Source organism: Triticum dicoccoides, chromosome 5B (assembly GCF_002162155.2).
Source record: "Triticum dicoccoides isolate Atlit2015 ecotype Zavitan chromosome 5B, WEW_v2.0, whole genome shotgun sequence".
In the NCBI taxonomy this organism is placed as follows: Eukaryota; Viridiplantae; Streptophyta; class Magnoliopsida; order Poales; family Poaceae; genus Triticum; species Triticum dicoccoides.
In genome coordinates this window covers 356,109,967-356,137,929 of record NC_041389.1, presented here as the reverse complement: position 1 = coordinate 356,137,929, position 27,963 = coordinate 356,109,967, and the positions used below count along the sequence as shown (strand labels likewise).

The 27,963-nt window shown below is 46.3% G+C and overlaps 1 pseudogene; it reads left to right on the top strand.

Annotated features, from left to right (window-relative positions):
* On the top strand, nucleotides 1-27,379 carry LOC119305509 (annotated as a pseudogene).
* Nucleotides 27,380-27,963: the final 584 nt, after the last annotated feature.

Sequence of the window (27,963 nt, the reverse complement as noted above, 5' to 3'; positions counted from 1 at the left end):
AACAGGAAAATGAGGTTTTTCAACATAAGCAGCAGGAATAATAGGATCACTAAATGTAATAGTCTTCTCTTCGACTGTAATAGGTGCAACTACTTTCACTTCAACAGGAGGATTATATTTAAACCACTTCTCTTTAGGGAGATGAACGTGAGTAGCAAAAGTTTCACAAAAAGTAGCTACTATCTCAGAGTCAAGTCCATACTTAGAGCTAAATCCACGGAAAGCATCGGTATTCATAAAAGATTTAACACAATCAAACTTAGGTGTCATACCTGACTCCTTACCATCGTCGGAACCCCAATCTTCAGAGTTGCGTTTAATTCTTTCCAATAAGTCCCATTTTAAATCAATAGTCTTCAGCATATAGGAACCAGCACAGGAAGTATCGAGCAAGTTGCGATTATCAAGAGAAAGCCGAGCATAAAATTCTGAACAATCATTTCCCGAGAGAGCTCATGATTGGGGCATGAATACAACATTGACTTAAGCCTCCCCCAAGCTTGAGCGATGATTTCTCCTCCGCGAGGCCAGAAATTATATATGTAATTACGATCACGATGAACAAGATGCATATGATAGAACTTTTGGTGAAATTCCAACTTCAATCGCTTATAATTCCAAGATCTCGTATCATCACATAGCCTATACCATGTCATTGCATCTCCCTTCAAAGATAAAGGGAAGACCTTCCTTTTGACAACATCATCGGGAATACCTGCAAGCTTAAATAATCCACAAACCTCATCCACAAAGATAAGGTGTAAGTCGGGATGCAATGTTCCGTCTCGTGCAAAAGGATTAGCTAGCAGTTTTTCTATCATACCCAAAGGAATCTCAAAGCGAATATTTTCATAAGGTTCAGTAGGTTGAGGAGCATCTTTTTGCTCTTCTGGTTGGGGTGAAGATACCCCAAACAAGCCACTCGAAGGATTAGTTTCCATAGTGACAAGTAACAGAAAATTTCAGCACACTATATAAATGTTTCCTTACCAAGTTCCACTCACCAAGAGCGCTACACTCCCAGGCAACGGCGCCAGAAAAGAGTCTTGATGACCCACAAGTGTAGGGGATCTATCATAGTCCTTTCGATAAGTAAGAGTGTCGAACCCAACGAGGAGCAGAAGGAAATGATAAGCGGTTTTCAGTAAGGTTTTCTCTGCAAGCACTGAAATAGTAGGTGATAGATAGTTTTGTGATAAGATAAATAGTAACGAGCAAAAAGTAAATAAAGTAATTAAAGTGCAGCAAGGTGGCCCAATCCTTTATGTAGCAAAGGATAAGCCTGGACAAATTCTAATAATGAGGAAGAAGCTCCCGAGGACACATTGGGAATTATCGTCAAGCTAGTTTTCATCACGTTCATATGATTCGCATTCGGTACTTTGATAATTTGATATGTGGGTGGACAGGCACTTGGGTACTGCCCTAACTTGGACAAGCATCCCACTTATGATTAACCCCTATTGCAAGCATCCGCAACTACAAAAAGGAGTATTAAGGTAAACCTAACCACAACATTAAACATATGGGTCCATATCAACCCCTAACGAAGCAACGCATAAACTAGGGTTTAAGCTTCTGTCACTCTAGCAACCCATCATCTACTTATTACTTCCCTATGCCTTTCTCTAGGCCCAAATAATGGTGAAGTGTCATGTAGTCGACGTTCACATAACACCACTAGGAGAGAGATAACATACATCTCATCAAAATATCGAAGAATACCAAATTCACATGACTACTAATAGCAAGACTTCACCCATGTCCTCAGGAACAAACGTAACTACTCACAAATCATATTCATGTTCATAATCAGAGGTGTAATCATATGCATGAAGGATCTGAACATATGATCTTCCACCAAGTAAACCAATTAGTATCAACTACAAGGAGTAATCAACACTACTAGCAAACCACAGGTACCAATTTGTGGTTTTGATACAAGATTGGATACAAGAGATGAACTAGGGTTTTGAGATGAGATGGTGCTGGTGAAGATGTTGATGGAGATTGACCCCCTCCCGATGAGAGGATCATTGGTGATGATTTCCCCCTCCCGGAGGGAAGTGTCCCCGGCAGAACAGCTCCGCCAGAGCCCTAGATTGATTCCGCCAAGGTTCCGCCTCGTGGCGGCGGAGTTTCGTCCCATAAGCTTGCCCCCGATTTTTTTCCAGGGGAAAACCCTTCATATAGCAGAAGATGGCCGCCGGAAGCCCACTAGGGGGCCCAGGAGATACGGGGCGCGCCCTAGGGGGGGCGCCCCCTGTCTCCTGGACAGGGTGTGGGCCCCCTGGACTATTTCTTTTGCTCAAAAATTCTAATTAAATCTAAAAAGTTGTTTCGTGGAGCCTCGGGTCTTTTGGAGTTGTGCAGAATAGGTTTCCAACGTTTGCTCCTTTTCCAGCCAGAATTCCAGCTGCCGGCATTCCCCCTCTTCATGGTAAACCTTGTAAAATAAGAGAGAATAGCCATAAGTATTGAGATATAATGTATAATAACAACCGATAATGCAATAAATATTGATATAAAAGCATGATGCAAAATGGACGTATCACGGCGCGGGCCTTCTCCCCGTGAAGCGAGAGTGGTCGGAGGAGCCAGAGGAGATCGAGTTCATCCCCGTCAAGTAGGAGCCCAAGGAGCTCGGGAGCCGTGGAGTCGTCGGGTCGGAGGACTTCGTCGCCGATGTCAACGCGGTCGCGGCCGCCATTGCCGAGCGGAGCTTGCGCGAGGAGGCGGATCGTCAGCGCCATGACGAGGAGCTCGAAGACCTCGTGTTGCAGCACGCGGTCGCGGCCAACCTCGCCCCCAAGGAAAAGGATGACGAGTGGCGGCGCATCCGCGAGGAGCAGAGGGAGAAGTACATCGACCTCGGCAGCTCTGGCGAGGAGGATTGAGCTCCTCCACGGCGTCGTCCATGGTCGCGAGCTCGCCGCCGTGAGATCCACACCCCCTCTAGTACTAGTACTTATATAGTATGTAGTATGAACTAGTGTTTGTAATATTTGATCATGTAATATATGTAGTATGTGATGAACTACTATGGTGCAATTTCTCCCACGAAACTGTTTTTTCAAATTATGCAATTTCATCTACAGTTTCTGATCGGCCGCGCTCGTTCTCGACACGCAAACGAGATCTTCGTCAAACTACAAACGCGTTTTGCAGGTCGGGATTTTGCGGGCTCTGCTAGACTTGCTCTTAGTAAGGAGATACTTTAGACCTTGATGAACTATATGAACTGTTACTTTTAAATCAATAATATATGATCCAAACCTATCAAAGGCAAAAACAATAGCGCACTTATGAACGTGCCTTGTTACCTTGCACTGCGGCGAACATTTGTTGGAGGAGTGTGCTTCTTCCCGGCGCGCTTCATTGTCGGCCTTGGCAACAGGGAGGCGATGGGTTTATGAAACCTGTCGCGGAAGTTGGCCACAACGACATCTCCCCACAGTTCGCTGTGCTCGGCCTCGTCTCCGGATAAACTGGCCAGAAAAAACTCCAATCTGCCTCCAAGGAAAACCCTATTTGCCGCACGTTGCAACAAACTGTTGGGGCTGCGCACAAGGGCGTCGCCCGACTGGGCCGAACCCTGTTCCCCGCGCAAGTCGCTTGGTAGCGAGTAATCCAACCACCGTGCAATCATTACACCCGACATTGGGCCAACCATATTTTTCATGTTCGGCATACTCCATGTTCTGAATATGGGAAGGATCTAAAGCCTTCCCACACCAGATTTTCTTTTTGTTTTTTGCATGTTCTTTTTATTTGGGGTTTTCTCTTTCCCTTTTCTATTTTTTTTATTTTGCGACCATCTTTCAAATTCCTGAACATTTTTTCAATACGTGAACATTGTTGAAATCGTGAATATTTTCTGAATTTGTGAACATTTTTTTAAAATCGTGAACAAGTTTTTGCAAATCCATAAACATTTTTTTTTGATCATGGACATTTTTGAATTCATGTTTTTTTAAATTGTGAATTTTTTGAAATTGTGAACATTTTACAAATCTGCTAACATTTTAATTTGAACATTTGTTCAAATCGTGACCATTTCATAAATCCATGAACACCTTTTGAGATTGTAAACATTTTTAAAATATATGAACATTTTCTGTAATTTCTGGGGCAGGAGTGTCCTGCCCCGCAATATCAAAGTTGAGTTCAGTCTTGTCGTCCCTAACGTGCACACAACTTTTGCTGCAAGATCAGGCACCAGGGGCCCTCTCGTCAGAAAAGGACAATCTTAAGTTTTGATCGTCTGAAAAGCCTCGGCTCGCCTCTGTATATGAAAATATTAAACACAACTTTTGCTGCAAGATTGTGCAGTTTTCTGAACGCAAAGACATATAAAACATATATTGAGAAAATGTAATCATGTATTGTTAAGTATGCTACTGATGTATACGAAAATCTAGGGCGTACAGGGAAAAAAAATAGAGATCAAAACATATATTCAAATGTAATTATTTATTTGAAAATTTAAAGGTGTACAAAAAATGTTCCTGGTGTATGCAGAAAATGTACAGCGTGTATGAAAAAGTAGTCAAGTAAACATATATATTGGGAAGTGTTAATAATTTATTTAAAAAAACGTTAAAAGTGTATAAAAAAATGTTACTGATGTATACAAACAATATATAGTGTGTATGAAAAAAGTAGTCATTAAAACATATATATTGGAGAAGTGTTAATAACTTATTTCAAAAATTCTAAACATGAATAAAAATATCCCTAATGTAGACAGAAAATCTATATTGTGCGTGAAAAAGTAGACACATGTAGGAAAAGGAAAAATAAAAATAAAAATACGATAAACCAAAAAGAGAAAACAGAAACCAGAAAACCAACAAAAGAACAACGAAAACAGAATAAAACCGAAAAATGAAAATACCATAGAAAACCGAAAATAAAAAAGAAGAAAAAAAACCAAAGGGAAAAGAAAAAAACACTGAAACCTGCTCCCAGAAACCGCTATTGGGCCGGACCATCTTGCGCTCGCCTACTGCGAGTCGGAGTTATATGTCTCTCACACATAGCTCTCGCAGGTTAACATGGAAAATCCTATTCGCCCCTCGCTGCGGCGAAGGCCGGCCCACTTATATATAATGCGTTCAAACCGGTTTTGGGAACCTTCTAGAAGGTTCCCTGAACCGGGTTTTTTCCTGTATCGCTTTTTTTCTGGTTCTTTTTCGGCTTTCTATTGTTTTTTCATTTATCTTTTTTTCGTTTTGATTCTTTTTCATTTTTTGTTTCACTTTCTTTTTCAAGATTATTTTTCTTTTTCAGAATATGTTTGCAGTTTTAAAAAATGTTTATAATTTATTTTTATTTATTTCTCTTTTCTTCTCTTTCTTTAAAAAAATAAAAAATTTAAATTTTGTTCGTGTTTCCAAAAAATGTTCTCAAAATTCAAAAATGGTTGTCGTTACACAAAAAAGTACAAAACTTCTGAAATTCAGAAAATGTAATGAATTTCAATTTTTTGTTAACATATTCAAAAAATGTTCGCGCTTTCAAATTTGTTCAGGATTTTGCAAAATTTCTCTTCGTTTCAAAATATGTTCTTAAGATTCAAAAAATGTTCGTGCTTTAAAAAATTGTTTGCGCTTCCAAATTTGTTCAGTATTTTTTAAAATTGTTCACCTTTTCAAAATTTGTTCTCAAGATTCAAAAAATGTTTGGCAATTGAAAAAAAAATGTTCCAGCTTTCCAAATTTGTTCACAAATTCAATAATAGTTCATGTTTTTTCAATTTTGTTCACAAATTCAAAAAATGTTCTGAAAGTTTTAAAAATGTAAACATTTTTATTTTTTGTTCACAGATTCAAGAAATGTTCCCCTTTTTCAAATTTGTTCACATCATCAAAATGTTCCTGTTTTGCAAAACTTGTACGAAAATTTGGAAGATGTTTTTATTTTGGAAGAAAATATTCATAATTTTGAAAAAAAATCTGTTGTAGGAGGACCTCGGTTCGACCCAATAAATGGACTGTGGTCTTGAACTGTCATGCTACTATTTTAACATGAGAACGTCTACATCACAATGGTTTGCGCGGCAGGCCAATTAGTGCGAAGTCGCGTGTTCGAGTTAAAGGGGTAGCGATATTTTCATTTTTGCGATTTTTCCTCTCGGGAACGTGCCGCCGCGTGCCACTGTAAATGGGCCGGCCCACGCTAGCCGCTCTTGTGCGAAGCGCCGGCATTTTGCCGCAGCAAGCGGCCTATAGGAGCTCCCGGTTAACATGTCCAGAACCCAGTGTTTGCCTTGTATCCTGCCTCAACGGTTGGTTTTGGAAGTTCAATGTTTTTTGTGGTGTGCATGTGTGTGTTCATAGGAATGAGTGTATGCGTGTATGTATGAGCGCTTGCGTCTATACTGATGTTAAAAAAAAGAAGTTCAATGTTAATGGTACAGTTTTAAGAAACGATGGAAGCTATTGAGGCTATTTGATGAGACCAAAGCGACCTCTATATTGACTCATCTTCAGTTGCATTTAGTGACATAATTGATGTGCCGACTTTAGAAGACCTAGCATGTCGGGCAGCCCATGAACCAAGACATTGCCGATGATCTAATAGTCATGCGGATTCTAATAGCTTTGGATTGTGTCAAAGTTGTAAAGGATATCTCGGATAAAGCAGGGCGCATCATGGAGCAATACCCAATCAATGCTCGTGTAATTTCGAGGAATGCAACTTCATCTATGACAGTCAAGATAGAGATCATGAAGCTGAAGTTTAGCGAAATACTCTCTAGATTTAAATTTTGGACGTCATGTTCGGCTTGCTGCGCCACATGATCTTGTAACAGTTTCTCTGGACATTGTTTTTTTAACATCAGTACAGACGCAGGCCCTCATACATACGCGCATACACTCATTCCTATGAACACACACTCACACCCTATCCCGATAAGCCCCTCCGAGAGACTGAGCCGGCATGTTATCTTGAGAACCCTGGTGGATTGGGGATACCATTGTTCCTCTAACCATCCAACCACAGGTTGGTTCGCTCCTCTGAACATTGTTGATCCATAAAATGCAGCCAAGTCTCTAAAATGGGCAACTGTTTGTAGCCAACATTTTTATATTTTATGTGTTTTTTCAATTAAAAATGTTTAACATTTTTTTACTGAAAAATGCTTTCGTCCTGCTATATATATAAAACACCGATCCACAAGCACCACGATACAAACTCACGCCACCACCGCACACGACACACACACCCAAGGCAAGATACAAAGGTGTCGAGCACCGCCGCACCACCCCCAACGACTACCGTGCCACTACAAATGCGCGAGGACGAACCGCTTGAAGCCAATAGAGACCTCGTCCGAGGAGAGTTGAGACGGAAAACAACGGAACAAGGACTCCAAGATGGTGCCTCCTAGAAGGGAACGACCACTTATAGCCGCCATCATTTGATCTCAAAGATCGAGTTTTCACCCGGAGCAACTCGAAAGAGTAAGGACACCGCGACAGAGCCTTCATGAAGGTATACAGTGTCCACGAACGTCGGCGCTATTGGCCAATACAAGATTGGGCAAGTCCCGGCACGACCACCCCTCCGACGCATCCTAGCTCCGCCAACCACCAGCGACCACCCACCCATGTGGCCATGGCCACTCGCCCGCACCCCAGGTGCAAGTTCTGCCCACAAACTTCGTGCCTCCCGCCCCCAGGGCTACCACTCTGCATCGAGACACCCCCAAGACCGACCAAAGTGATCAGCTTTGGGCTAAAGGGCGCACCCGACCGAAGAGACCGCAACATACGTCCCGCCTCAAACAAAGCAGGAGCCCCGTAGCCCACACACGACCGGGGAACGGGGGAGGAGGGGGAGCGGGCGCATCCAGGTCGGCACATCCTTGTGCCCGTGACAGGTGGCCCGAGTTCGTCGGCGCCTCCCATCCCTCCAGCCTGCCTTCCCACCGGACACCTCCTGTGTCGCCCCACCTCGGTGATGAATGCAACTCCACGCGAGGCCACCAACACACACTCGCCCACCGAAAAGGAGAGATCCCAAGGACCGCCGCCAATTGCGAAGAGGCTCACCGAGGAGCCGATCTGCGCTGCCTGCCGTTGTCCAGCCGTCGAAGCCCCTGGATACCGGCCAGCCCGCCCACCAGCCAGCCACTGCTGCGTCGCATCACCACCTGCTGTGGCCATGGCAGGGGCAAAGACCTGAAGCCGCGTCGACAGGCCCCAGATCTGGCCTCGACGTCGCTGACCCTGGCGACCAAGGCGCGTCCGCTACCACCGCGCCGCCCAACGCACCATCACTGCGTCGCGCGCGCCCGACACCTAGCGCGACACCCTGGCCCTGATGAGCTGCCCCCCATCTCGCCACCCGCGCGAGGGGAGGAAGAGAACCCCGCCGCCGGCAGGAATTCGCCAAGTCGCGCCCCTGGCGGCGGCGAGGGAGGGGATGAATGGAAGACGGGAGCCCCGACGGCGGCTAGGGTTAGCCTCCGGTGCGCCCGCAAGGGCGTCGCGGGAGGAGGGAGGGGTGTGATTAGATTGTAAGAGGTTGGTTAACAATTTTAATAAAATGACTTACATTTAATAAAAGATATTCGTGAGTTTTTCAAATCCTCATGAGTTTTAAGTAAAATATTTCATGTATTTTCGAAAATGAAACCCGAGAAACAAAAGCAAAAGTGTTCATGAATTTTAAAAATATTTGCGGATTCTAAAATGTACAAGATACTCTTTGTTAGAGATACGACAAGCAAATCAACTCGACGAAGAATGAAGAACAAGCCGGGGAGACGAGATTTTAATGTGAAAAACCCCTCCAACACGAAGGGGAAAAAACCACGGACGCCAGCCAGCCGAACTTCACTATATCGGGGAGGTTACAAACGCCGGGGATTTACAATTGATCAACTTATCCGGTGTGGCGGCTTACAAGAGGTATATATAACACAGGTAACCTAGGTCAATATTGATCGGGCCTCGCTCCGCTCACTCGTCAGAAGTTAGCCGCCCTCTTTATACTTGAATTTGGAGCATAACATAATAGTCTTCATAATCGATCATCTACTTTCATATATCCAATCATGTTCAGCACACATACATTTTGCAGAAGAGAGCTACAAGCTTTCTGTTAGGCAATAAGTCATCAACAACAGCATCACGTTCTTATAGCACCTTGCTAGCAACGACGATCACGACGAATCTCGCATTCCTCTATGTCCTCTTGGAAGCTTTGTCGGTGCTGCTGCTTTCAACATTGTTTGTTTTTCTCTCCAGGCTGAAGCTTAAGTCTGTATACATGTATGCCACTGGATTTTATGTATATTCTATCTTTGATCTTCTGTTCTGGGAAACAAGACGCAAGGACTTCGGAGTCATGATGTCTCTTTTTTCGAGGGTACGCCAATGGCGTACCTTAGCTTTATAGAAGGGAGAAATATATGTACAAGAAATTACACATGTGTTAGTTAGGGTCACAAGTCGACCCAAACCAACTCTCCACGCCACTCCCTTGGTCTACTCGACTACTCTATGACCGATTGTCCTCCAAACGCTCCTGCTTCTGCCCAGGTCTTGAGGTCATCGAAGATCATGTTAGCTGTATCCCATTCGTTCTTGATCATACCGTTGCCAAATACCCTCGCGTTCCTTTGCTTCCATAACGTCCAGCAGATAAGCATCACGAAAGTGTCAAAACCTTTCTGGGAATGCTTATTTATCCGTTTCCTACCTTGTGTCCACCATTGTACTATGCTAGAGTTGTTGGTAGGGCAAAGATCCGCAGTCAGCCCCATCCTGTCGATGCAACGGAACCATACTTGCCGCGAGAAGACGCATTGCATCAATATATGATCGACCGTGTCCTCCTCTTGGTCACACATGTAGCATTTTGATGTTTGGTCTTGCAAACCGTGCCTGGTTCTCCTGTCTGACGTCCACAGACGGCATTGCACCGCAAGCCACATGAAGATCTTGCATGCGAGAGGTGCCCAACACTTCCATATGGCCCCAAAGAAGTGGAACCTAGTTCCTCCCTCACAAAGCATCTTGTACGCCGAGGATGCAGTATATACTCCTGACGCATTCCAAGCCCAGATGGGGCGGTCCTCGATTTGATCATCCAGCTGGACCTCCATGAGTATCTCCCAAAGCCCGATGAACTGGGTGAGCCCCTCGGTGCAAAGGCTTCCAACAAGGTCATCCATCCACTTATGCATGTTCATCGCATCCCGCACAAGTCTTCTGTTCGCTACTTGTGTTCACACCTTTGCCACCACCAGTGGGGCAATCTCTTTGATCGTTGCACCATGTAGCCATCGATCTTTCCGAAACAAGATTTTGTCTCCGGAGCCAACTTCCCATTTAACTAGGCTCCCAAAGGCTTGATCCACTTTTTTATCCGCGGTCAGATTTAGGCCTTGCCAAGGCCGAGACTCATCCGTGCGTCAAAGCCATTCCCATCTCAATCTTAATGCAATGCCATGTTTGGATAGGTCGTTGACCCCAAGCCCTCCCATGTGCTTAGGTCTGCATACTTTAGTCCATGAGACAACACATTTGCCCCCATTCACCGCCTCTGTCCCGGCCCAGAAGAAAGCCCTGCAGCCTTTGTCCACTCTTTCTAGAGCCCATTTCGGTGCCTCCGCAATCATGAGGTGGTGTGTAGCACGCGCCCTCATAACTTGGTTAACAAGTATGAGCCTCCCAGGCCTTGTCACTAAGCCTCTTTGCCAGCCTGGCAAAATGTGTAGGGCGGTATCAACAATGGGCTGTCACTCGGATCTTTTTAGTTGTTTAATGCTTAGCTGGAGCCCTAGGTATTTGCACGGAAAAGTGTCGATCTTCCATGGCAGTGCGGACTTGACAAGCTCCTCATCCTCACTCTCAGCTCTGATCATGATCGCCGCTGATTTGGCGTAGTTTACTTTGAGCCCTGATGCTACTCCGAATATGGCAAGTATTTCCTTGACGAACGTGAGATCTTGCCATGTTGGCTTTATGAAAAGCACCACATCATCCGCATACAGGGACAGGCGCTGCATAGGACTGCATCCATTTATGGTACTCAGCACTCTGGCCTCAGGCGCCTTGCTGATGATAGTCGTTAGTACGTCCATGGCAATAACAAAAAGCAGGGGGGGAAATCGAGTCCCCTTGCCTAAGCCCTTTGGCATGCATGAATTTACCGCCCGCGCAACCATTCACCAATACTCTCGAGCTAGCAGTAGTAAGTAGAGTCGCAATCCAAGCGGTGCAACGCTCCGGGAAACCTTTGGCCCTTAACACCTCAAACAGAAACGGCCACGCCAGAGAGTCGAAGGCTTTGGATATGTCAAGCTTGAGCAACACTCCCTTGGCTTTCCTCCTATGCATCGAGCGCGCCATTTACCGAACCAAGAGGAAGTTGTCGTGTAAGCATCTACCTTTGATGAAAGCGGACTGGTTCATTTGGACAAGTTCTCCCATGCGTGGCCTTAGCCTTGCCGTCAGCAATTTGGATGATATCTTGGGCATGCTGTGCACAAGGCATATAGGTCTGAAGTCGAACACAACGCATGCTTCCGGGGATTTCGGTATGAGTGTGATCAAGGCTTGGTTGAGTCTTCCAAACCCCCTCCCGTTACCAAGGAAAAGTTTATGGACCGCCGCTACTATATCTCCCTTTATTATCTCCCAAGCCTTTTGGAAGAATAAGCCAATGAACCCGTCCGGCCCAGGCGCCTTATCCGAAGGCAGGTCCTTAACTGCCTCCCAAATCTCATCTTCTGTGAACACGCGATCTTGTTCCGAAAGATCAATACGCGTGACGCCCAGGTCCTCCAGATCAAGGGTGAAGTCACGGGCCCTGTCCCTGCCAAGCAACTCTTTGTACGCCTTGTAGAACGCTTCCTCCTTGCCTTTTTGGTCTGCTATGATGTGTCCGTCCATGATCAAGGAGGGTATGTATTTTTTCATTCGTGTCCCATTTGCAACCAGGTGGAACAGCTATGTGTTCGCGTCTCCTTCTCTCAGCCAAGTGATTCTTGATCTTTGTCTTGCAATGGTCCTCTCTAGGGATGCCAGCCCTAGAACAAGTTGCTTAAGGGTTCTTCGAAGCCATATCTCCTCCTCCGTTAGCGCACGACTCTCCTAGGCACAGTTGAACCGCAAGATGACTATGTTGGCAATTGCAATTTGCAGTTTTATGTTACCAATCTCCTTTTGCCCCCATGCTGCAAGTGCTCGGGCTGTGTTGCGAAGCATGATGTCAAGGCGCATGAAAGGATCGGTGATATCCGGGTCACAAACCCAAGCCTCCTGGACAACATCCAAAAACCCGTCCATCTTGATCCAAAACTTCTCAAAACGAAACCTCCGCCTGACATGTATGTGCTCATGTAGCGCAAGGTGGAGGGGGCAATGATCGGAGTACTCGGTAGATAGCGCTTGAAGCAAGCACTCTGGATGTTCAAGCTCCCAATCAACGAAGACAAAAGCTCGGTCTATCTTTGTGAGTGTGGGGGTTTCCCTTTCGTTGCTCCACGTGTACTTGCGTCCATGCAAAAATAGCTCCTTGAGCGCATTATCATCTATGAAACGCTTGAACTTCCCCATCATTCTCCTATCCAAGTTGGAGTTGCTTTTGTCCGTCGCGTGTAGTATAAGGTTAAAGTCTCCTATCACTAGCCAAGGACCTGGGCTTAGTGATCTACGCTCCAAAAGATCGTTCAAAAAATTAATCTTTTGCTCATCCTCCTGCGGCCCATAAACTACTATAAGCCACCATGGCACTCCCTCCGTGGGTGAAACGTATCCAGTGATACTATGGGGGTCGTTGACAAAGTTTGTCACGCGTACCCGCGTGGTGTCCCAAGCCACAAAAATACCACCTCTAGTGTCTAACGCCGGCAAATATGTGAACCCATCGTAGTTCGGCCCCATGCATTGCAAGATAACATAAGTATCCACCACCTCTAGTTTAGTTTCTAATATACATACAATCGCCGTGCGAACAAAGTCCACGAAACCTCTAAGCGCCTTCCTTTTGGCCGGATTATTTAGGCCTCGAACATTCCAGCACACTAACTCCAGAGCCTTGAACGACATCGGAGAGGATGCCTCCAACTCCGCCAGTGCGATCGTATCTACTGCGCCGGAATCGGCTCAGCCCTCCCTGTCTCCTCTACAATGTTGAGTGGGATCACCTTTCCGAAGATAGCTGCGATGGCCCTCAACTGTGGCTCCTGAAGTGGTGAGTCAAACACGGTACGTAGCTGACCTAGCGCGTCCTCCGAGACCGCCAGGTCATCACAGTCAAACCCCAGGGTTTTGAGGAGAACCGTTTCCGCAGCCGTGGCTTTGGTCTTCCTTGCGCCTCCGGCACAAACGGACCTGGTTGCTCGGCGTGGCGTGAATGGGTCCTGCCCAGATTTGACCCCACGTAGCCCTTCAAACTCCTTGAGAAGTGGTGGCGCTAATTTTTTGAGGAGCCCCGCACAAAACGCCTTGATGTTTCCCAGGGCCGCCATCTCCTTGGTAGTTAAGTGCCCTTCATTCTGTAGAGGTACAATTGCACCAACGTTCGAAACGCTCCCGTCATGCAACCGCTCTTGCATGCATGCAGCACTTGTGGTCACATCCTCCTCTACAGGAATTGCCTCGGACTCCTGAGTAGTGAGACCCAGTCCTGCCTTATCACCTGGCAATCGATCCATCCCCTCCGTTGTCGCTAGCTGCAGCACATCCATCACCGGGGCCCACCCCTCTGCAGTTTTGTCTGGCAGTAGCACCAGCGAGGTATCTTGCTGTCTGGCCTTCTCTTGTAATCCCGCGTGGGATTGGGTAGCGGCTGCCCCCACGGGTATCAGATCCTGTGTCTCGTCTCCCGCGCTGGTAGAGACCGGGCTTGACTCCATCAATGCCATGACCAGATTGGCCTCGCCCATGGTTTTGTTTGTGCCCTGGGGATCAGCAGGTGTCCCTGTCTCGATTGCTCCTCCCATAATTTTGTCCGCTTCCTTGGGATCAGAGGAAATCTCTTTCTCGACAGCTGGCCTTGAGCTATCTGCGCCAGCAGTTTCCTTATTGGCTCCAATCCTTATCTCTTCCTGGTCAAAAGTATCCTGATCCTGCGCTCGCACAGGGATTGGCTCATGGGTGGTCACCACAGCTGTGATGTCTGTTTCAGCTCCCAACCTCCTCCCCGGATCCTCTGTGGCCAGCTGCGGCCGCTGTACGGGTGGAGCACGTGCAGCAGTGGCCACAACCTCCTGTCTCAGCCCGGCCGCAGTCACCACGGGATTGCCCCCGAGCGCGCATGTCATCGCCGTCGTGCGAGAGGCCATCGGCGGGATCCTCCAATCTGATGGCCCAATGCGCCCAAGAAGTGCATGCCTGTATGAGTGACCGGGTGCACCACCAGCCGGAGCCCCACCACGGTGATCACAGACACCTCTTGTCCATGGCAGAACTCGCCACACTCCCTGACCGGAATAGCCTCCGGAGTCCTCCGGCATACCACTTTGTCCGCTGTCATCTGGACTAGGTGGTCACAACCAGTGCTCTGGGCCCTCATGATCTCGCACTCTCCCAATGTGTATGATGGTTTTGTACTCCAGCAATGCCCGGGACGTAGACGTTCGTGCGCCCGGTCCAACGTTCATCTCCGGCTCCAGTACCCAGAGGCGCTTGTCCACCGGCACCTCCTCTGGATCAACGCACCAAGCTCGCAGCTTGAAGAGAGAGAGATCCTCTCTGTTCTCAGTTTCTGGCGCCAAGCTCTCTATCAGACAAGCCGAGCCAAGAAGCTCCGCCGCCGTCTAAGTCGTCCACGCATGCGAAGGAACTCCCTCGATCAACAGGTCGACTTGTGAGCGCATGACTCTGGTAACTGCCTGCGCTTGCTTGAGCCACGGCTTGACGTACAGCTTGAAGAAGTCATGCTCGACGATGCCGGCCGTTAATGCTCTGTTGCGTAGTTCTGGTGCCGCGAACACCACAAGGAAGTCCTCGGGATGGAACTTGTGGACCAAGAACCGGTGACGAGGGATGTTCAGTTCCGCGGAAATTGCCTCGGCCGCCTCCTGGTACGACACCGCCGGTCTGGTGCCGCCCACGTACGCCACCACAGCCAGCCTCAGCCGCTGCTCAAGGTCGTCTATCTCCTGCAGCAGGCGGAGCACGCAGATGCCGTTAGTAGCCGCGACTGCAGCTGTCGTTGCCTGCACGAACCCCACAGGTGCGGTGTTCACCGGTGAAAGTGCAATCATGCCCTTAATCATATTTTGATGTTGATGACAACACATATGCTCGGGACTAATCATGTTTATCAAGTATATCTCAGGATTATGTTCCAAAGACCGCGTGCATGGATCATGACTAGGGACAAAAGCATATAACTAAGGAATGGAGATACAAGATGTTGACTTCATTTATGGTTTGTTCTTGAGTATAGGGATCCCGCACTATTAAGAGGGGATCGATGGATCTGTGAAAAACTTGCTCAAAAGTTGCTATCTATATACCTTGCCTTCGGACGTCCGGTGTTCTACGGACGTCCGGTCCTTCCTGATTGCCCGGACGTTCGGACACTTCCGGACGTCCGACACTCCCACAACAGAAACATTTTTACGGATGTCCGGAACCCTCCGGACGTCCGACACTTTCACATCAGAAGCATTCTTACGAATGTCCGGCCCCGCTCGGACGTCCGTATCCTGTACACTGGATTGTGTGTCACGCTTTTCACAGTGGCCGGTCGTCCGATGACTGTCGGACGTCCGGACCCGTTTGGGTCTCCGGTCGTCCGACGTTCTCCGGACGTCCGACCATCCTGTACCCCCAAACGGCCACTTTTTCCCACCACTTATATATACTCCCTTCCCTTCCACGGGAGAGGGTTGACCATTCACTTTGAGCCTCACAAGAACACTCCTCACTCTCTCTCTCTCTCATTCATCCATACGAAATCCTAGATTCCAAGTGTTCTAGGAGCATTTTGAGAGAAGTTCTCCAATCAAGTGATAGATCCACTTCTTCCCCTTCTTTGCACCAAAGGAATTCGTGACTTGAGCAAGTTTTGAGCATTTCCCCATCGTTCTTGTTACTCTTGGAGGTTGGAGACTCCTAGGCGGTAGGAGTCTTCCGGAGAGGAATCGAACTTTGTGATTACCCTCGGAAAAGTTTGTGAGGGTTTGGAGACCACCCCAAGGTCTACCACTAGTGGTTGAGAAACGCCTCCGTGGTGTTGTCTCAAAGGGAGAATAGGGTGAGCCTTCATGGCGTTGGTGTGCCTTCGTGGTAACATCCATCCCTCTAACGGTGACTAGCTTCCCTCCAAGGGAGTGAACATCGGCTTACATCCTCGTCTCCCGGAGTTGCGGTTATTCCTAACCTTAACTCTCTACTTGTGGTTACTTGTCTCTTTACACTTGCATACATTATATTGTGCTTGCTTACTTACGTGTTTATGTTATTTGCTTAGTACCTTGTGCTCACGTGCAATTGTTAGGCTCATCTTTATATTCCGCATTATTGCCTAAAAATTGCCAAGTAATAATTAAAATTTGTAGTTGTACCTATTCACCCCCCCTCTAGGTCCATCTTGATCCTTTCAATTGGTATCAGAGCCTCGTGCTCTATTCTTGTGGCTTAACCGCCGTAGAGCGAGATGAACCCAGATGGGACTCCCCTGGTTGTAGATCCTAAGGACAAAGGCGAGGCTTCTTCTGAAGTCAAGTCCTTTACGTCTCAGGATCTAGAACGGGCCCTTGCTAAGCAAAAAGAGGAGCATGATGCTTCTCTTGAGGCCTTGGTCCAACTGAGATTAGCCACGTTGTCCGCAGTGCTTGCACCACACTCAAGTGGTGTGAGTCCGAGCCCAACTGTGCCTATTTCATCACTTGGTCAACAACCTCCTAGCAATGAACACACCAGTGTTCCTTGGCTTTATGCAAGACTTCAGGTTGAGAAACCAAGATATAACCCTCAAGGCAAACCTCCTTTACTTACTGCTACTGCCGATTTTGCATTGTGGAAAGTTGCTATGCAGGATCATCTTCGACATGGAAATGATGAGATGCTGGAGATTATGGAGTATGGCTATCATGTGGTTGATCCGAAGAACCCCACACCAAGAGAAATATATGACAAGAACCTCAATGACACGGCAATCATGTGTATAAGGAGAGGTATGGATGAAAAGCAAAGGAGACCGTTCATACACATCAAAAGTGCCAAGGAACTATGGGAAAGTATTATACGATCCAGGACTGGCACTTCTACCCTCCGGAGTGCTCAATATGAAATTGCCAAGGGGCAATTGCAAAATTTTTGTATGGAAAAAGGTGAAACCCCCAATCAACTCCTTGAGCATCTCATGACTCTCACTGCGGATATTGAGTCATGTGAGTGTGACAAGACTCAAGATGGATTCAATATGACTAAGAGGTTTCTTGTGGATAAGTTGCTTCATGCTCTTGCTCCATATCATCATCAAATGGTGTGGGACATAAGACAACACCATACCTTCAAGGAAATGACTATAGATGACATCATATCCACCTTCCAACTATTTGAAGAGTCAAAGGCCAATGCCACAAAACATCTTGCCATGCATGGTTCCCCATCATCAAAACTCAATCTTGCATTGAAGGCCAAGCAAGTATGTGAAGATGAGCAAAGTGAAGAAGAAGAAGAAGATGATGAGGATGAAGATGGTAATGAGATTGACTCCGACGAGGGCCCTTCGTATGAAGACATGGCTCTTTTTGTCAAGAATTTTAGCGCCGGAAAATTCAAGGGAAGATTTCAAAAGAAGAAAGTGAGAAAATGCTACAACTGTGAAGAAACCAGTCACTTCTCCAACGAGTGCCCTTATGAGAAGAGAGAAGTTAAACCAATGTTTCCCAGGACCTTTCCCAAGAAGAAGTTACCGAATCCTTTGAACTCCAAGCTTAAGAAGAGAGATGGAATGGCAATGGTTGCTCAAGAAGAATCTGATCCGGATGATGTTAGTGGTGTTGCCGGAGTTGCTCAAGACTCTCAAAACACGTTGAGGTTAGTAAACAAGAGTGGTGAAGTGGTCACCTACAACTACATGAAAGATTACAAGGGCAACGCTCACAAGTGCCTAATGGCAAAGGCCATGGTTGAAGAAGGAGAGGACCAAAGCTCTTCTGACAAGGTCAAGGTAACTCCACGATCAAATCCTCCTCTTTTCACACCTTCTACTCCTAGTGATGAGTACCTTGATGCGGAGGATAGCTATGAGGATGATGATCTAGATGATCCTATGATTGCTAAACTTAATAAGTTCATGTGCTCCCTCAAAGGAAAGAAACTCACTATGTTTCGTATGCTTATGGAGATGGTGAGTAAGCACACCATCACCATTAAGGAACTCGAAACCCTCGTCACCGAGGAAAAGGAAAAGTGTGAAATCCTTGAGCGGAAAGTCCAATATGAGGAAGCACGAAATGATGAACTATGCTTAAAAATTGGTGCAAACATTGATGTTCACACAAATGATCTTGCCTCCTTGAAAAAGGCTATTGACTCTTGTGAAGAGTTAATGAATGATAAAAGCAAGCTTGTGAAGTCTCATGCTTCTCTATCTAAGGATTGTGAGCTTCTATCCGTGTCCCTCAAGACTAAAGAAGGAGAGCTCACCATTCTTGGAAAGAGTTTTGAGACGCTCAAACTTACTTATTTTGAAACTTTAGCCAAGGCTTACTCTTCCCCTATTATAAATGTTGATGCTTGTGCTACTAACTCTAGTAGTGATCTAGCATCTATTCTTGAGGAAAATCGTTTTCTCAAGGCTCAAATTGAGAAAGGTCTCATGACATGTGCTCAAGGGCAAAAGAATCTTGATGAGATTTTGAGTCAACACAATGAGGTGTTTGCCAAAGAGGGACTTGGGTTTGACCCTAGCACAAGTAAGAAGAAGACGTCCTCCCAAAAGTGCACAACTCCTCTAAGCGAAACTTTTGTAAGAGAAGGGCACAAGGAGAAAGGTAAGGTTGTGAGTGGGAAGGCCACAAGGGGAATGCCCACTCTCAACAAGCCTAAAGAGTGCGTGCCTCCTTCCTATGTACTTCGGAAGACTAAGGATGGAGAAGTCTTTGCAAAATTTGTTGGTCCTCGAAATGCATTCCGTTTCTATGCTATTTGGGTCCCTAAGACCCTTGTAACTAACTTGAGAGGTCCCATTGCAAAATGGGTGCCTCTAACCAAGTCCTAATTGTGTGTAGGTAAGCTTCTCCGGTGGAGTGAAATGGGTGATTGATAGTGGATGTACAAATCATATGACCGGAGATAGCAAATTGCTCTACGATTTCATGGAAGCTATTCAACCATTCATGAGCATTATGTTTGGTGGAGGTTCAAAAGGACAGGTACTCGGGTTGGGCAAGGTGGCTATCACCAATGACATGTCTCTTGCAAATGTTATGCTTGTCCAATCCCTTAAATAACACTTGCTTTCTGTTCGCTAATTGGCTTCTGTTGGTTATGATACACTCTTTGGACTAACGGTTGTGAAAGTATTTAAGAGACATACTCTCGAAGTGGCCTTTATTGGAGAGTTGGATGGCAACCTTTACACGGTTGATTTCTCGAGAGAGAGCACATTCCATGCAACTTGTCTAATGGCCAAGGCTGACAAGGGGTGGCTATGGCATCGCCGGCTAGCCCATGTCGGCATGAGAAATCTTCAAGATCTCTTAAAGGGAAATCACATCCTTGGACTAACCAATGTCTCTTTTGAGAAAGATCGTGTGTGTAGTGCATGCATAGCCGGGAAGCAACATCAATCAAAGCACCCACCCAAGAACATAGTATCTACTTCAAGGCCCCTGGAGCTCCTTCATGTGGATCTTTTTGGGCCTCCTTCATGGGATAGTCTTGGTGGGAAAAAGTATGGGCTTGTCATTGTTGATGATTACTCAAGATATACATGGGTGTTCTTCCTCAAGTCCAAGGACGAAACGAAGATCACCTTCATTGATTTTGCCAAGCAAGCCCAACGCAAGTTTGACAGAGAAATCTGAGCAATAAGGAGTGACAATGGCTCTGAGTTCAAGAACTATACCTTGGAAGAATTTCTTAGTGATGAAGGGATTGAGCATCAATATTCAGCTCCATACACTCCTCAGCAAAATGGTGTAGCCGAACGGAAGAACCGTACACTTGTAGAATTGGCAAGGTCCATGTTGGATGAATACAAGTCACCACATAGTTTTTGGGCTGAAGCTGTCAATACCGCATGCCATGCATCAAACCGACTCTTCCTCCGCACTATATTGGAAAAGACTCCATATGAGCTTCTAACTGGAAACAAGCCAAATGTCAAGTACTTTCGTGTATTTGGGTGCAAATGTTTCATTCTCAACAAAAGAGAACGGTTAGGAAAATTTCAATCCAAAACAATTGAGGGTATATTTGTTGGTTATGGATCAAACTCTCACGCCTATAGAGTCTACAACAAATCCAATGGATGTGTTGTATAAACTTGTGACGTGGTGTTTGATGAATTTAATGGCTCCCATGGGGAGCAAGTTGATCTAAGTGATGTAGGTGAAGAAGATTCATCTCAAGACATTTTGAACATGGGTGTTGGTGCACTTCTTCCTATGGAACAAGAACCTCATGATGATGAAGAAGAAGATGGAGGTCTCACACATCATCAAACTACCTCAACATCCATACCAACACAAGTTCCTATTGTTCAACCTATACCCTTAGCCCATGTTGATGAGGTTGATCAAGTCTCACTTAATGATAACCATCAAGAACAAGATCATCATCAAGAGCAAGAACAAGAAAGTCCAATCATGGATGACGAACCTCAACAACTGCAACATGAACAAGAAGATTTTCCTCCACACGTGAATGATCCATATGTTGAAGATGTGGATGATGGACATGAAGTTGAACCTCGTGAAACCCTCACCTCCATCATGCCTCAAGTGGCCGGTCGTGTTGATGTTGACAAAATCCTCACCGGCATCTCGGAAGGTAGAGTCACTCATAAACATTTGACAAACTTTTGTGCTCACTTCTCGTTTGTGTCTAGTATTGAACCACTCAAGGTACAAGAGGCTTTGATGGACAACGATTGGCTTGTTGCTATGCAAGAAGAGTTGAACAGTTTTGAACGCAACCAAGTGTGGTCACTAGTCAAGAGGCCGTCCACCGAGCATAACGTCATTGGAACAAAATGGATTTTCAAGAACAAGCAAGATGAAAATGGTGTCATCATCCGAAACAAGGCAAGGTTAGTGGCACAAGGGTACTCACAAGTTGAAGGTTTGGACTTTGGTGTGACCTTTGCCCCCATTGCCCGTCTTGAATCCATTCGCATTTTACTTGCTTATGCCGCTTTCAATGATTTTACATTACATCAAATGGATGTGAAGAGTGCTTTCCTTAACGGTCCTCTACAAGAAGAAGTATATGTGTCACAACCACCCGGGTTCGTTGACCCCTTTCACAAAGACTATGTGTATAAACTTCATAAGGCTTTATATGGCCTCAAACAAGCACCTCGTGCTTGGTATGATCATTTGAAGAAGTTTTTACTCGATGATGGTTCTGTGAGAGGGGTGATCGATCCCACTCTTTTTACTAAGAGGGACAAGGGTGATTTGATTCTATGCCAAATCTATGTAGATGACATCATTTTTGGTTCTCCTAACATTCATTTGTGCAAGAAGTTTGCGGATTCCATGACCAAGAATTTTGAAATGTCACTCAATATGGATTTGAAGTTCTTTCTCGGATTTCAAATTCAACAATTTCAAGAAGGAATTTTCTTATCTCAAGCAAAGTACCTCAAGGATATTCTAGAAAAGTTTGGTATGTCTGACGCTAGTCCATGCAAGACACCCATGCCAACCAAAATCACTCTCACTGAAGACACAAATGGTACTCCTTTCGACCCATCTACTTACCGCTCTATGATTGGTTCCTTGCTTTATCTTTGTGCATCTAGACCAGACATCATGTTCAGTGTATGCATGTGTGCTAGATTTCAAGCTTTCCCTAAGGAAAGTCATCATAAGGTGGTTAAGCATATTCTTAGATACCTTGTTCACACTCCAAAGTTGGGCCTCTGGTACCCCAAGGATGCTAAGTTTGATCTCATTGGGTACACGGATGCGGATTGGGCTGGAGACAAAGTGGATCGTAAGTCCACATCCGGTGGATGTCAGTTTCTTGGACGATCCTTGGTGGGTTGGTCCTCGAAGAAACAAAATTGTATTGCTCTCTCTACCGCAGAAGCTGAATACATTGCTGCCGCTAGTTGTGCAACTCAGTTGTTATGGATGAGGCAAACTTTGAAGGATTACAGTATCACCTATAGAAATGTGCCTCTTCTGTGTCATAATGAAAGTGCCATCAGTATTGCTGAGAACCCCAAAGATCATCTCCGCACCAAACACATTGATATTAGGTATCATTTCTTGAGAGATCATGTTGAAAAGGGTGATATTCACATTGATCACATTGGTACAGATTTTCAACTAGCAGATATCTTCACCAAACCTCTAGATGAAGCAAGGTTCTGTCAACTTAGGCGTGAACTTGGTATCTTGGAGCTTGACAACATTATGTGAAATCTAGTACCAAGTCATGCATGAATCTAATGTCTTGTCATGATGTAGGCATATACTTAGGGGGAGACATTCAATTCATGAATGTTCTCGCCCTACTCAATGCATAAAACGAACCAACACTCTCAAAGTATCCATGGGTCTAGACCTATGGTGCTTTAACATGATGGAGTAGTGACTATGCACTTAAAGTTCAAGTCTTTCTGTGTCATGTCATGTCTACTCAGACATTGTGGCATTAGCCACCACTTGTAGTCTAGGGCTATGATTGAGTAAGGTAGGATCTGAGTTACTACATAAACAAGTTTTACTGTGAGAAAATGCCTTTTCTCCTCATCATGATCAACACCTGCATTCTTGCCTCCTGTCCAAACTTCTGGCGTCGGACGTCCGTAGGTTCCGGATGTCCGTGTGGTATTTCACTGCCAGACGTCCGTAAGCTTCCGGACGTCCGTATATTCTGCTCTGATTACATTCGTCCGGTCGTCCGGCCTCTCCGGACGTCCATAAAATCCACTCTGGTTCCCTTATGTTGGCCTAGACAATGAAGCTCCGGACGTCCGGAAGACTCCGGACGTCCGTAAAAACCTTTCTGTTACAATCTGCCCGGTCGTCCAAAGCTGTCGGACATCCATCGAATCAACTCTGTTATCCTCTATTTGCTGATGGTCCAGGCTCTGGTCGTCCGGCCTTTCCTGGACGTCCGGACGCATATATGCCTCCAGTCGTCCGTAGGCTCCGGGCGTCCGTACGTTTTTACTGGGGTCTATATATACCGCGCCGTAGGTTTTGGTCAACCAACCCCATCCTCTCCACTTGGTTCGCCGCCGCCGCCGCTCCTGTCGAGCGTCCACTCCACGCAGCCGCCGCCGCTAGTTTTCCTTCTCACGCTACCCATCCTCCTTCCAGTGATGCCCCCTTTGGGCGCATTGCTCGTTTTCTTGGGAAGGCTCATTCAGCCATGATGAAGATGTTCACCTACCATTGCTCCCAACACCACGATGTGTTCACTCGCATGGTCACTTCCAAGAACGCTCTGAAGGCTTATCTGAGAGACTCAGGCGTATATGATGTGAGTGACGATGAGCGTCTTCCTGCTGATCCCCCTTCTGATTTTGGTTTTCCCTCCGGTCCTGAGTGGGCTGATTTCTTCGACGAGGCTGGTGGCAGTGGTGTTCATGATGATGATGATGAGGATGATCTTTAATACTGTCATGTCATTCCCCCTAGTTCTTTTCTTTGGATACTTGATGCCAAAGGGGGAGTAGGCTCCATATGCATTACTCTAGCTCATTATGTAATCGAACCTATGTTATGAGTAGTTTGTTAAACTATGTTATGAGTTGTTGAACTATGTTATGAGCTATGTTATAAGTTTGTTGGTTATGAGTTTGTTGAATCTGAGATTTGGTGAATCTATATGAAGTGTAACTCTTGATTATCGTGGCATCAGTTTGAGGGGGAGCCCTCATCATTTTTGTTTTTAGTAGTATCTGTGGTATCACTTTGAGGGGGAGCTCGCTCGCTACTTATTCTTATTATGGTTATTGAGCTCCACAACAAATACTTCCGATTACTATTATGAGTATGCATATGAGTTGTCATCAACTACCAAAAAGGGGGAGATTGAAAGTGCAATCATGCCCTTAATCATATTTTGATGTTGATGACAACACATATGCTCGGGACTAATCATGTTTATCAAGTATATCTCAGGATTATGTTCCAAAGACCGTGTGCATGGATCATGACTAGGGACAAAAGCATATAACTCAGGAATGGAGATACAAGATGTTGACTTCATTTATGGTTTGTTCTTGAGTATAGGGATCCCGCACTATTAAGAGGGGATCGATGGATCTGTGAAAAACTTGCTCAAAAGTTGCTATCTATATACCTTGCCTTCGGACGTTCGGTGTTCTACGGACGTCCGGTCCTTCCTGATTGCCCGGACGTCCGGACACTTCTGGACGTCCGACACTCCCACAACAGAAACATTTTTACGGATGTCCGGAACCCTCCGGACGTCCGACACTTTCACATTAGAAGCATTCTTACGGATGTCCGGCCCCGCTCGGACGTCCGTATCCTGTACACTGGATTGTGTGTCACGCTTTTCACAGCGGCCGGTCATCCGATGACTGTCGGACGTCCGGACCCGTTTGGGTCTCCGGTCATCCGACGTTCTCCGGACGTCCGGCCATCCTGTACCCCCAAACGGCCACTTTTTCTCACCACCTATATATACTCCCTTCCCTTCCATGGGAGAGGGTTGACCATTCACTTTGAGCCTCACAAGAACACTCCTCACTCTCTCTCTCATTCATCCATACTAAATCCTAGATTCCAAGTGTTCTAGGAGCATTTTGAGAGAAGTTCTCCAATCAAATGATAGATCCACTTCTTCCCCTTCTTTGCACCAAAGGAATTCGTGACTTGAGCAAGTTTTGAGCATTTCCCCATCGTTCTTGTTACTCTTGGAGGTTGGAGACTCCTAGGCGGTAGGAGTCTTCCGGAGAGGAATCGAACTTTGTGATTACCCTCGGAAAAGTTTGTGAGGGTTTGGAGACCACCCCAAGGTCTACCACTAGTGGTTGAGAACGCCTCCGTGGTGTTGTCTCAAAGGGAGAATAGGGTGAGCCTTCGTGGCGTTGGTGTGCCTTCGTGGTAACATCCATCCCTCTAACGGTGACTAGCTCCCCTCCAAGGGAGTGAACATCGGCTTACATCCTCGCCTCCCGGAGTTGCGGTTATTCCTAACCTTAACTCTCTACTTGTGGTTACTTGTCTCTTTACACTTGCATACATTATATTGTGCTTGCTTACTTACGTGTTTGTGTTATTTGCTTAGTACCTTGTGCTCACGTGCAATTGTTAGGCTCATCTTTATATTCCGCATTATTGCCTAAAAATTGCCAAGTAATAACTAAAATTTGTAATTGTACCTATTCACCCCCCCTCTAGGTCTATCTCGATCCTTTCAACCGGCACTGGCGAGGCCCTCTCCAGCGGAGGGGACTGCCTAGTCGCCGACGACAGCCTGTGCGCAAGTCCGGCCTGCATCAGTTGCTGCGAAGACCACGCTACCTTGGCAACCGCGTCTCGTCGGAGTTCTTCCTCCGACCTTGGACTCCTCGGCCGCTTGCACTCCGTGGAGATGTGGCCCTCCAGGCCGCACCGGATGCAGAGCGGGGGAAATTCGCAGTCATCTCTCCTGTGTCCCTCCCGAAAGCACTTGAAGCAAAGGCCGAACAAGTCAGCCGGGATCTCCCTCCTCTCCGGCGACGCGGCTGGTGAGCGCGACCTGGATCCTCCCGCCGCCGCCATCTTCTGGAAAGCCTTCCTCTTGCGCCATAGAGCCTTGCGCGAAGGTCCCAGCTTGCGCCATGGAACGGCAGATCCGACAGCCGGCCCAGGGTTGGCGCCAGCCGGTGCACCTCCAGCACCGTTCGAACCTCCCTCAGATCCAGACGAGCCCGACAGCCCAAGCCCGGAGACGATAGGCTGGGGCCTGGAGGACACCGACGCCGGGCTCGCAGGTCCGTCAGCCATGCCGAACGCGAGTGGGAGCGAGGGATTTTGCGGGGAGGCCGGGGGCGCCGGGGCCCTGGTGACCGCCGGCGAGGTGTAGGTGGACGCCGGGGCCGGGGTGGCCTCCGACGGGTGAGGGTGGACGCCCGGGCCGGAGCAGCCGCCGGCGGTGGGTGTGGTTCGCTAGACTCTAGCACTCGCTGAGCAGTTATTCTCTTGGTCTAGAACAGAGGCAAAGACGCACATGCTCGGGGGCTTGCGAGACCGGCGATGGCCGGCTGGCGGCGGGCGAGATCGGAGGACGGCCGCCGTGGAGTCATGATGTCTCACCATGTGGCAATTGTTGTTCTGATTGTTGTGTCCTATATTTGCAGGTATGCAGATGAGTGTAATCGCCCTTGTATACCATAAGAATATACAGCATAGTCAAACTTTAAGTTGTTGCTACTTCCAAACAGATTATCTCGTCCTGGCTCGGTCATTTTACCCCTCCATGATGCAAGTGATATATTCCTAGAGATCGGAAAGATGGCCAAGTACAGTAGCTGTGAGTGGCTAGCTGTTGTAGCATTTCTACTTTTTGTGGCTCTGTGGATCCTTCTTTGGCTAATAGTGTTTCCTTTCTGGATTCTAAGAAGCACAAGGTAACATTCTTGGTTGTTCTGGCATGTGGTGCTACTTTACCTGATTAGGAAGCAGCATTACTCTACTTAGTTTTTTTAGAGCATTTGTTGATCAATTCAATGGTCTTGTGTCTTTTTCAGTTATGAAATAGCTATGATCCTGGACAAGGAGAACAAAAAAAATCTACAGAACCTCATACTACTATCTTTTCAACACTCTCTTGGTTTCACTTCTAGTCTTTCACATGTATTGGTGGGTACTGATTTACCGGATGCTTGTCAAACAAATTCAGTCTAGAGGTCATGTTGGTGAGGATGTTCGATCCGGTCAGTGATTCTTTTCTTGCTCATTTCCTTGGTGTTAGATTTATTTTCTTTCTCGGCAGCATACTCTTATGGATTTGTTATAAGCTACCCCTGCTATTAAACAGATTCTGAAGGCGAAAACAACCATGAAGATTAAGCTGAAGGTTGTTGGATGCTTAACTGAAGAACTGTATAGTTCGCAGTTGGGAATGAGAATGGTGCAAGCGGGTTGTATAAAGAATGAGAATGTCAAGGAGGAGCTAGTTAGCATATCCATTAGTAGGAAATTCAGGCACAAAACGAAAACTGAAAAGGCTCGAATCTCGGTGCCACTGGAACAAGCCTCTTTTTTTTTAAACAAGGAACAAACCTCCTTGATATGTATCTTTTTTGTATATTGAACGTATAAGGTGATGCTATCATTCAGGGTCTTGAGGCATCAATCATACATCGTGATATTAATCTCCATATGTATGTGAAGATGTCTTTTCAGAAATACTGAGCCTCCGAGTTATAAAAACTCTCTTTTATATATGTGGCTTGATTGAAATTTCGTGGTCCTATTCTCAATTTTTTTCTAAATTTAGTGGTCCTTATATGTCATTATTATATATGCTTGCGGTTCATGTTAAATATTCAGTATGATTGATATTAGAAATGGACATATCTGTTAAACATGTGTACAAAGAAGATATCACTAATTTAATTGATACTCAGTGTAATTGATCATGTACTTTCGTATATCTAATCATGTTCAGCACACATACAATCTACAAAAGAGAGCTACAAGTTTTGTGTGAGGCATCAAGCCATCAGCAACAGCATCACTTGTTATAGGACCTTGCTAGCAACGACGATCACGACCGAATCTCGCCTTCCTCTAAATCCTCGTGGAAGCTTTGACGGCGTTGCTGCTTCCAGTCT